The sequence below is a fragment of the Genypterus blacodes genome, unplaced genomic scaffold, assembly GCF_046128005.1.
Source record: "Genypterus blacodes isolate CSIRO-AG114 ecotype Tasmania unplaced genomic scaffold, CSIRO-AGI_Gbla_v1 ptg000447l_1, whole genome shotgun sequence".
NCBI classification, from domain to species: domain Eukaryota; kingdom Metazoa; phylum Chordata; class Actinopteri; order Ophidiiformes; family Ophidiidae; genus Genypterus; species Genypterus blacodes.
Window position 1 is genome coordinate 32,501 of NW_027467216.1, and position 10,000 is coordinate 42,500.

Genomic DNA, 10,000 nt, shown 5'->3' on the forward strand with positions numbered 1-10,000 from the left:
GTCTCTCTGTGTGTGTGTGTGTCTCTCTCTCTGTCTCTCTCTGTGTCTGTCTCTCTCTCTGTCTCTCTCTCTTTCTGTCTGTCTCTCTCTCTCTCTGCCTGTCTCTCTCTTGTCTCTGTCTTGCATGTTTTGTCCTAACCCATGACATGTTGTGTGTATTGCCTTGCATGTCTTTATTGTTCCTCTCTCTAATCCCACTCTCAGTCTCTATCACTCACTCAGCCGTGCCCGGAGAGGGATCGGCTCTTGTAATGTACGTCTATTTCAAAGTGTTTGATCCAGAAGGTGAGAGAAGGACAGGAGGCATGAAGGACAGATCCACTTGTATTCTTTTATTGGTGTGAATGTCAGCAGATGTGTGTGCAGCTGAAGCTCTAGCCTCTACAGCCCACAGAGCATATGAAGCGTCTCCTGGCACTGCAGGACTGGTCGTTCCACAATCCCCAAGCTGCAAAACACCCAAACAAGCAGAGCAGTTAGAAGGATGATGGTTCACCCCAACACTTCAGGTAGACCAACCATCTGATCATCCACCTGTTCAGCTCAACTGCCTTCTATCTGACACTTATCAGCTGTCATCTCTCAAAGGGAAATGTTGAATAAGAATAAGAAAAGGGAAGGGATTCTTCATTCCCTAAATGGGATTGTTAAGTTTACTGCACAACACAATCCAGTGTCCACAGGAATGTAAAGAAAACAGCCTGTTTACGCTTTTAATGATGGGAAATGTTCCATCTGACGCTTTGAATGCTTTGAATCTTCCACTTACTGCCCCAGTTCATCTCAGCACAGCGCTCCCTCTTCCTGTAGAAGTCTGGCTGCCCTTTGTGCCATCTGGAAAAGTTCCATTTGCTTCCATCAGTCCATCCATACTTTCCATTACTCTGGAAAGAGAAAGCATCTGATGAGGGATTGGGCTCCAGCAGGTCATGTGATCTCTTTAGCCTCCACACATGAAGGCGTTTGAATGAGAAGATTCTTCACTCTCATCATTTCTGTCCTTCTGACTCTTATCTGTTCACGTGGTTAGAAGCTTGAGGACCTGTGCTTTGTGCCAGAGCCTGTCTGTCTGTCTGTCTGTCTGTCTGTCTGTCTGTCTGTCTGTCTGTCTGTCTGTCTGTCTGTCTGTCTGTCTGACTGTCTGACTGTCAGGACTAAGGTGCACTTCATACTGTTGATCCTGTCTGTGGTCAGATCCACATCAAGCCCTCAAAGTGACAGTGGTGCTTTACTCACCAGTCTCTCTCCTCCAATCCAGTATGTGTAACGCCTGCTGGAGTACTTGGCCAGTCTACATAAGACCCTGTTGTACTGATGCACGTTGTGGATGGAGACCAAATCTCCACAGAGTCTGCGGCAGTATGCCTGAAATGAGCAGAGACAGAAGTGAGAATGAGACCAAGCTGCTACCAGGAGACCCTCAGCTTGGTGTCTTTACATCTGAGACTTCACCTCTGCTCGGTTAAAGTTCCATCTAGCCCCATACACCTTGAAGCAGCGTTTGCTGTCCAGGCTGTACCATCCTCCCCCTACACCATAGCATCGCTGCAGCTTCACTCTCCTGCAGTTACGAAGAACTCTGCCTGCAGACACATGAAGCATGTTTGAGTCACACTGAGGCCTTCTGTCAGTCTGACACACTGAACAGCATCTACAGTGAGAGACAGAGAGACAGAGAGAGAGAGACAGAGAGAGACAGAGACAGAGAGAGACTGAGAGACAGAGAGACAGAGAGAGAGAGGGAGAGGGAGACAGAGAGAGGGACGAAGAGACAGAGGCAGAGAGAGGGAGACAGAGAGAGAGAGGGAGGGAGACAGAGAGAGGGACGAAGAGACAGAGGCAGAGAGAGAGAGGGAGAGATAGAGCGAGGGGGACAGAGAGGGAGGGAGAGAGAGGCAGAGAGAGGCAGAGAGAGGCAGAGAGAGGGAGAGAGCGAGGGAGACAGAGAGAGGGAGGGAGGGAGACAGAGAGAGGGACGAAGAGACAGAGGCAGAGAGACAGAGGGAGAGATAGAGCGAGGGGGACAGAGAGGGAGGGAGAGAGAGGCAGAGAGAGGGAGAGAGAGGCAGAGAGAGGGAGAGAGAGGCAGAGAGAGGCAGAGAGAGGGAGAGAGCGAGGGAGATAGAGAGAGGGAGAGAGCGAGGGGGGGAGAGAGTGAGGGGGGGAGAGGCAGAGAGAGGGAGGAGACAGAGAGAGAGAGACAGAGAGAGACAGAGACAGAGAGAGACTGACAGACAGAGAGACAGGGAGACAGGGAGAGAGAGACAGAGAGAGACAGAGACAGAGAGAGAGAGGGAGAGGGAGACAGAGAGAGGGACGAAGAGACAGAGGCAGAGAGAGAGAGGGAGAGATAGAGCGAGGGGGACAGAGAGGGAGAGAGAGGCAGAGAGAGGGAGAGAGCGAGGGGGGGAGAGAGTGAGGGGGGGAGAGGCAGAGAGAGGGAGGAGACAGAGCTTCCTGGTCTCTGTCTTCTGAGTGTACCTCTGGATATGGCATCAGTCTCCTGAGTGATCATCAGCAGCAGCAGAGCTGCACACACAGTCAGCCACACACAACGCATCTTCAATCAGCAGCTGGGAAATCTACAAACACAAACACACAGATCAGTACATGAAGATCAGATCGAGGCTCCTGATGAAGACCAAGAGGACTCACCACAGAAGAGTGTGTTCTTGGTGCTGGCCTCTGAAGCTTGTATGTCACTCAGCTGTCTGTCTCTCCTATATATCCTGTCTGAAGGTCCCTGGGTACCTGTCAGTCACATTTACCTGCAGGTGTGTTTTATGTGTGTACAAGGGGACCATCTTGAGGAAAACATCAAGAAACAAAAAAAGCCTGCAGGCGGACACACACACACACACACACAAAGCCCCCCCCCCCTTTGTGAACTCTGACGTGTGTATATTCTCTGTAAATGTTGTTGCATTCGTCCTGTGTAACAGAATGGACCTCAGGGGGCTTCAGAAGGCCCCAGGAGGCTTCCGGAGTCTTTTGGGAGGCTTGGAGAGGCCTTGGAGGCTACAGGAGGCCCCAGAAGGACTTGGGAGGCCCCAGAAGGACTCGGGAGGCTTCAGGAGCTTGTTGAGGATAGACAGATTCCAGCGTTCAGCTGCCTCTTTAAATGCTCCTTCACACTAACTGTACTCAGGAGGCTGCTGATTGCGTAATAAGCTCCAATGTTAGTAAATGAGACGTTGACTTGAGACAAACTGGCAACTCTTTGGCTGCCGGCTGCCAATCCACACTTCTTGGCTGGGGACTCGAAACCGGCCACCCTATGATCCTAGACCCTATGGACTGCACCACTGCTGGCCCGTCTCTAACATATTTACAGAGACAGAACCACTGGATTCTCTGTGACTTGTTCCTTCATCTGAGTCTGAGCAGAGCAGAGCAAGTCCAGCTGCTCTGAGCTCATCTCCACCTGGGCCCTCTGCTCTCTGCTTTTGCCTCTGGGAGGTTTTAATCCTGTTAATTAATTTGTGTGACGATCCTGGTTCACACGTGATCACACACACACACACACACACACACCAGGGAGGAGCCTCACAGTCTCATCTCTTTATTGACCCATCACACCCATCTTCTTCTGTGGTGGGTGTGTCTCTGCTTGCTTTGTCCTCAGGAAACATTAACATGTGTGGCTTTCTGTCAGACTTTCACTGATGAACAAGCTCCTGAAGGAAAAGTCAATATGCCTTCACTCTGACTCAGAGTGCCTGTGAGGCAACACACACAAAGGAGGAGCACTAAACCAGCACATTGTTCTTTACAGCACTTTTACATTAGTTCTTTTTAAAAAGGACAAAAGATGTTTTTGAGATCAGTCAAGTCATTCTCATGAAGAACTTTGGCACTTGATTTGATATTTGAGATGGTTGGATCTCCGTCCCTCCATCATTTATCTTTTTAAAGGAAAGAGGACCCCCCCCCCCCCCCCCCCCATGAAGCAGATCAGAGGATGCAGGAGGGAGGAGGTGTGTGAGGACAGAGGGGTCCAGGCTGGAGGCCAGAGAACTCAGGTGCTGTTACAGTAGTGGAGTCTGGAGGTGAGGAGCGGCTGACAGGGAGGACATATGTGGTTTTGGTGATGATGAAGATGGCACTGAGGTGATGAGTGAGGAGATGAGCCACAGTGGAGCCATCATGCATGTAGAGTTATAGAGTTATACATCACAGAGCAGCTTTCTCTCAGCCTGGAGTCTCAGTGTGAGAGGAGTCTCTACTGCAGATAAAAGAATGACATGAGGTTGAACTTATTTGAAGAACCGAGCTGAAGGTCCGTCTTGGTCCGTGTTGGTTGTATTGGTGGTGAATGATGAGGCAAAGATGATCTGAAATCTTTAGATTGTTTTACTGAAGTAGTCGTTGGACAGCTGCTGGTCCTGCTCCCTTCAGAGTCAGGCCACGAGTTTCCACATACAATTGCATTCATACCGCAAGCAAAAGGCGTTCCCATAGTATTAGAATGCATTGATGACAATGTAGTTTAACCGTTGTTGATTGGTTGAGCCAGGATTTAGAGAGGCGGCGCTGTAATTCAAATCTGAGGGATGAACAGCTGTCGGTGGGGGAGAATGTAATACGTCTTTGTGTAAATTAAAGAACAACAGTACAGTGTAATTTACCCTTGGGTAACCTCCTTTGATCTGAAGAAGCTCCCCAGACTGAGAGGCTCTTCCTCCCTCCTGCTATGCAACAGATGCTGAGGCTTTTGATAAGGTGATACGGTGCTCTCTTCACCACAGATATGTGTTATCAAGCCCTCCTGGAGAGAGGATTGTCAAATCCTCTGTTTTACTTCCAGACTTGCCGGAGCAAGTTAGTCAGTTACTGCATTTACTTCTATATGTTTGACATTATTTGTTATATTCCAACAAACTCTGGAGGCGTGTCATTGTCTGGTGATCTCCTCTCTCCTCCCTGCGGTTCATCATCGTGACTCGCCGTAGGTGGGGGTGTGTTTGTGTGTGTTCTCATCACACACTCATTCCTGCTGCTTTGTCTTCAGGCTGAATGTGTGTGTGTGCTATCTGAGCTAACACAGGAGGGTCTGGCATGTCCTTCTTCTGAACTCATAATGTCGCCTTTTGACGCGCCACGTTGACGGAACCATGTGTCCTCCTCTCGCTTCTGCCCCGCTCCAGGAGAAGGTAACTCCGTCTGGTCCGCTGCTGCTCGATCCCGTCCGGCTCGGTTCCTAACAAACCTGAAGTTAGTCATTACATTACGATCATTTGGCAGATGCTTTTATCCAGAGCGACTTACATTACATTACCACCCATTACAGAGGGGGGAGCAGTTGAGGGTTCGGTGCTCAGGGGCACGTCGGCAGGGACTCGAACCGGCGACCCTCTGGTTCCCAAGCGAAGGCACTACAGACTGAGCTACTGCCGCCCCCAGTAGTCATCACAATCACTCTGACCATAGAGCAGCTGGATCGGCTGCTCTATCTGGGTAATGTGATGCTGTGACATGTGATAAGAGATAAGATAAGATAAGATAAGATAAGATGAAATTTTATTATCCAGCGGGAAATTACTGTGCAACAGTTACAGTACAGCATGAAAAAAAAAACAAGACCCAGAAATCAGAAATCCCCCAACTAGTGCAATAATGAAAAGTGCAAGAATGCAAGTAGATAATAAGTACAAGATAAGTACAAACAATAAGGGGGGTACGAAGTACATACAATGGGGGGAACAGTACGTGACAAAATAAGTACATAAGGAAGTGCAAGTGCAACGTGCATCTGACTGAGGTATGAGTAATGACAATCTACAACTACAGCCTACAGGTGTGTATATGTGACATACAGCAACGTTTAGTGCAATATACTATAAGTGACAGTGAAGCAGGTTGGGGGGGGGAGCGGGCTCAGATCCCTATGTCCCCACCGTCCCACCTCGACCCGAGGTAGCTTTATTAAAGAGTCCAATGGCCACAGGAAGAAAGGATTTCCTATGGCGCTCAGTAGTTCACCTGGGGGGAATGAGTCTGTTACTGAAGGTGCTCTTGTATGAGGCCAGCACCTGGTGGAGAGGGGGAGAGTCATTGTTCATGATTCTCCTTAGCTTGCGCAGCATCCTCCTCTCTGACACACGCTCCAACCAATCCAGTTCAGTCCCCAGGACGGAGCCAGCCTTCCTGACGATCTTGTTGATCCTGTTGGCGTCAGCTGACCTCGCCCTACTGCCCCAGCACACGACCGCGAAGAAGATGGCACTGGCAACCACAGACTGGTAGAACATCCTCAGCATGGTGTTACAGACATTGAAGGATGGAAGCCTCCTCAGGAAGTAGAGTCGACTCTGCCCCTTCTTGTAAACAGCCTCAGCGTTCTTAGACCAGTCCAGTTTGTTGTCCAAATGGACTCCCAGGTATTTGTATACCTGCACAGAGTCCACAGTCACCCCATTGATGGTCACAGGTGTGGGGGGTGACTTCTTCTTGCGGAGGTCAACCACCAGCTCCTTAGTCTTGTCAGTGTTGAGCTGCAGGTGATTCAGCTCACACCACTTGACGAAGGAGTCCACCACACCCCTGTACTCCTCATTCTTCCCCTCGGTGATGCAGCCCACTATCGCAGAGTCATCTGAGAACTTCTGCAGGTGGCATGACTCAGAGTGTACAGGGTGAACAGGAATGGTGATAGGACCCTGAGGGGCCCCAGTGTTGCACACCACAGTGTCAGACACACATCCCTGCAGTCTGACAAACTGCGGCCGACCAGTTAGATAGTCCACTATCCAGGAAACCAGGGGAGAGTCTACCTGCATCGCCGACCGCTTACTCCCGAGCAGGGCAGGCCGAACGCTGTTGAATGCACTGGAAAAGTCAAAGAACATGACTCTGACGGTGCTGCCGGGTCTGTCCAGATGGGCGTAGGCACGGTGAAGCAGGAAGATGACAGCGTCCTCTACTCCCAGTTTCGGCTGATAGGCAAACTGGAGAGGGTCCAGTGATGGTTTGACCAGGGGCCGAAGAAATGACAGTACCAGTCTCTCCAGTGATTGCTCTGCGACTGGATGGCCGTCCCTCTGTGTCCATCAGGAAGGGAAACATCATCGCTCTGTACTCTGTAGGACAGTTCCATTGATGAGTGCTGTCAGTCCACTGATGGGAGAATCTCTGCAGACATCAGGAAACGGTCCCACGCACACGCACACGCACACACACACACACACACAGTCTTACCCCCGGTGCAGACCAGCTCAAAGTCGTGGCAGCACTCGTCATGGCGCAGACAGCTGTAGTCACAGGTGCACTGCTGCCCTCTAGTGAACGACTCTCCACAGCGACTCACACAGCTGCCTGCAGAGGAAACATGAAACATGATTACATCATGATTCAGACCTGCTCATGTAAACATCTCAGGACATTTAGAAGAAGAGGAGGAAACTTTATGTGGTCCAATCACACGCAAACACATCACCATGCCAACACGTCAATCTGACATTTTTCCTCTTACACACACACACACACACACACACACACACACACACACACACACACACACACACATACATACAGGGTACACATACACCTACTTACTTACAACCAAACCTGCAACATCATCAGCTTACCTGTCTATCTGTTTACCTGTCTACCTGCTCCCTAAACTACCTGCATGACCAGCTGCTCCAGGAGCCCCCTGTCTCCCTCTCCCTCCCTCCCTCCTTCTCTCTCCTTCTCTCTCTCTCTCTCTCTCTCTCTCTCTCCCTCTCTCTCTCTCTCTCTCCCTCTCTCTCTCTCTCTCTCTCTCTCTCTCTCTCCCTCCTTCTCCCTCCTTCTCTCTCTCTCTCTCTCTCTCTCTCTCTCTGTCTCTGTTTCTGTCTCTCTCTCCCTCTCTCTGTCTCTCTATCTCTCTCTCTCTCTCTCTCCCTCTCTTTCTGTCTTGACATCAGTAATGAGCTTGTCTCCCTCTCTCTCTCCCTCTCTCTCTCTCTCTCTCCCCCATCTCTCTCTTTCTGTCTCTCTCTCTCCCCCCGTCTCTCTCTTTCTGTCTCTCTCTCTCCCCCCTGTCTCTGTCTCTCAGTAATGAGCTTGTCTCTCTCCATCTTTCTCTCGCTCTCGCTCTCTCTCTCTCTCTCTCTCTCTCCCCTGTCTCTCTCTCTCTGTCTCTCTCTCTCTTCCCCTGTCTCTCTCTCTCTCAGTAATGAGCTTGTCTCTCTCTCTCTCTCTCTCTCTCTGTCTCTCTCTCTTTGTCTGTCTGTCTCTCTCTCTCTCCCCCTGTCTCTCTCTCTCTCTCTCTGTCTCCCCTCTCTCCCTCTCTCTCTCTCTCTCTCTCCCCTGTCCCTGCGGACATCAGTAATGAGCTTGTCTCTCTCTCTCTTTCTCTCTCTCTCTCTTTCCCCTGTCTCTCTCTTCCCCTGTCTGTCTCTCTCTCTCTCAGTAATGAGCTTGTCTCTCTCTCTCTCTCTCTCTCTCTGTCTCTCTCTCTTTGTCTGTCTGTCTGTCTCTCTCTCTCTCCCCCCCTGTCTCTCTCTCTCTCTCTGTCTCCCCCTCTCTGTCTGTCTGTCTGTCTGTCTCTCTCTCTCCCCCCCTGTCTCTCTCTCTCTCTCTGTCTCTCTCTGTCTGTCTGTCTGTCTGTCTGTCTGTCTGTCTCTCTCTCTCCCCTGTCCCTGTGGACATCAGTAATGAGCTTGTCTCTCCTTGACCCCAGGTCCAGTCTCACCCTCAGGTGTCCTGATGCAGCCTGAGCGCTGTCTGGTGTCTCCATCATCATCATCATAATGATGAGGATCATAGGTAAAGAGTGGATCATAGATATAGATGTTATAGATGTTATAGATGCTCTGTACGGCTCCATCATCAAAAGTACCAGTGTACCTGATCCAGCAGCCGAGGTCACAATGAGGTCCAACATCAGCAGCCACAGCGCCCTCTTCATCATCCTCTTCATCATCTTAATCTTCATCTAAGTGAGACAAATGTTAGAAAAATGATGTGTGTGTGTGTGTGTGTGTATTACCTCCTCAGTAGGAAGCCTGTTCTCTGTGTGTGTGTGTGTGTGTGTGTGTGTATTACCTCCTCAGTATGAAGCCTGTTCTCTGTGTGTGTGTGTGTGTGTGTGTGTGTGTATTACCTCCTCAGTATGAAGCCTGTTCTCTGTGTGTGTGTGTGTGTGTGTGTGTGTGTGTGTATTACCTCCTCAGTATGAAGTCTGTTCTCTGTGTTAATGAATCTCTACACACAGTAACAACTTTGAACTCTTCAGAGTCGTGGGTGTTTGTTGTTTTTCATCACCTGAAGACTTTGGGATCACGTATGACCCAGGATGACAGGTGTGTGTTTGTTGATGCCATGTTTACAGGACGTTTGGATGAAAAGCAGAACAGAAGTGTATACTTGTTCTGTTTACTTCAGGGCTGAGACACCATGATGCCACTGGTTAGTATTGGTCCAGTGTGTGTGTGTGTGTGTGTGTGTGTGTGTGTGCGGTTCATTAGGTGTGGCAGCCAGTCCTTTAATGAGGCCTGCTGGAGGGCGTGGCCTGCAGAAGGGCGTGGCCCAGCGTGCTGTGATTGGTCAGATGGTCAGATTAAAGACTGTCCTTAAACTTTACGAGCAGCTGATGTGAGGCGTGTGCAGACTGAGGGCTGAAGCTGGCAGCGACTTCAGAGCCGCTCACACTCTGTGTGTGTGACGACACCAGACAGACGTGAGGAAACGTCTGACAAAGAAACGGGAACAACAAAGATTCATCCAGAAGAGAAAATGTCTCTGATTTTCCTCCAGAAATGCTGCACTGACAAACTTCCTACAACAAGCCTGTCAATCACAAACCAGGCCTGGAATACAATTGTAACGCCTGGTTAGTTGTTTTGAGAGTGTGTGAAGGTCGCAAACAAAAATGTATGACATGAGTGTGTGATACTGCCAAGCTTTAGGGGACCGGCTGTGCAGAGCTGAAGAGTCCAGTGGATAAGAGTACACACATCCAAACATTCCATGGACATTACACAGCAGTTAGATCGACTGATTAGATTAGACTTTA

The 10,000-nt window shown here is 49.8% G+C and overlaps 1 protein-coding gene and 1 long non-coding RNA gene across 2 annotated transcripts in view; one reads left to right on the forward strand and one right to left on the reverse strand.

The window, feature by feature from the left end:
• Positions 1-775: 775 nt before the first annotated feature.
• On the reverse strand, positions 776-1,614 carry LOC142990021 (uncharacterized). Its single transcript, XR_012960732.1, has 3 exons — positions 1,453-1,614; positions 1,237-1,365; positions 776-884 (listed from the first exon to the last, which is right to left on the reverse strand). It is a non-coding gene; the product is annotated as an uncharacterized LOC142990021 (long non-coding RNA).
• A 3,522-nt stretch (positions 1,615-5,136) lies between these two features.
• cyp7b1 (cytochrome P450, family 7, subfamily B, polypeptide 1) overlaps positions 5,137-10,000 on the forward strand; it is a 22,629-nt gene continuing 17,765 nt past the window's right edge. The window contains exon 1 of the mRNA XM_076139727.1: positions 5,137-5,153. The gene's annotated coding sequence lies outside the window, so the exon portion shown is untranslated. The remainder of the gene's footprint in view (positions 5,154-10,000) is intronic.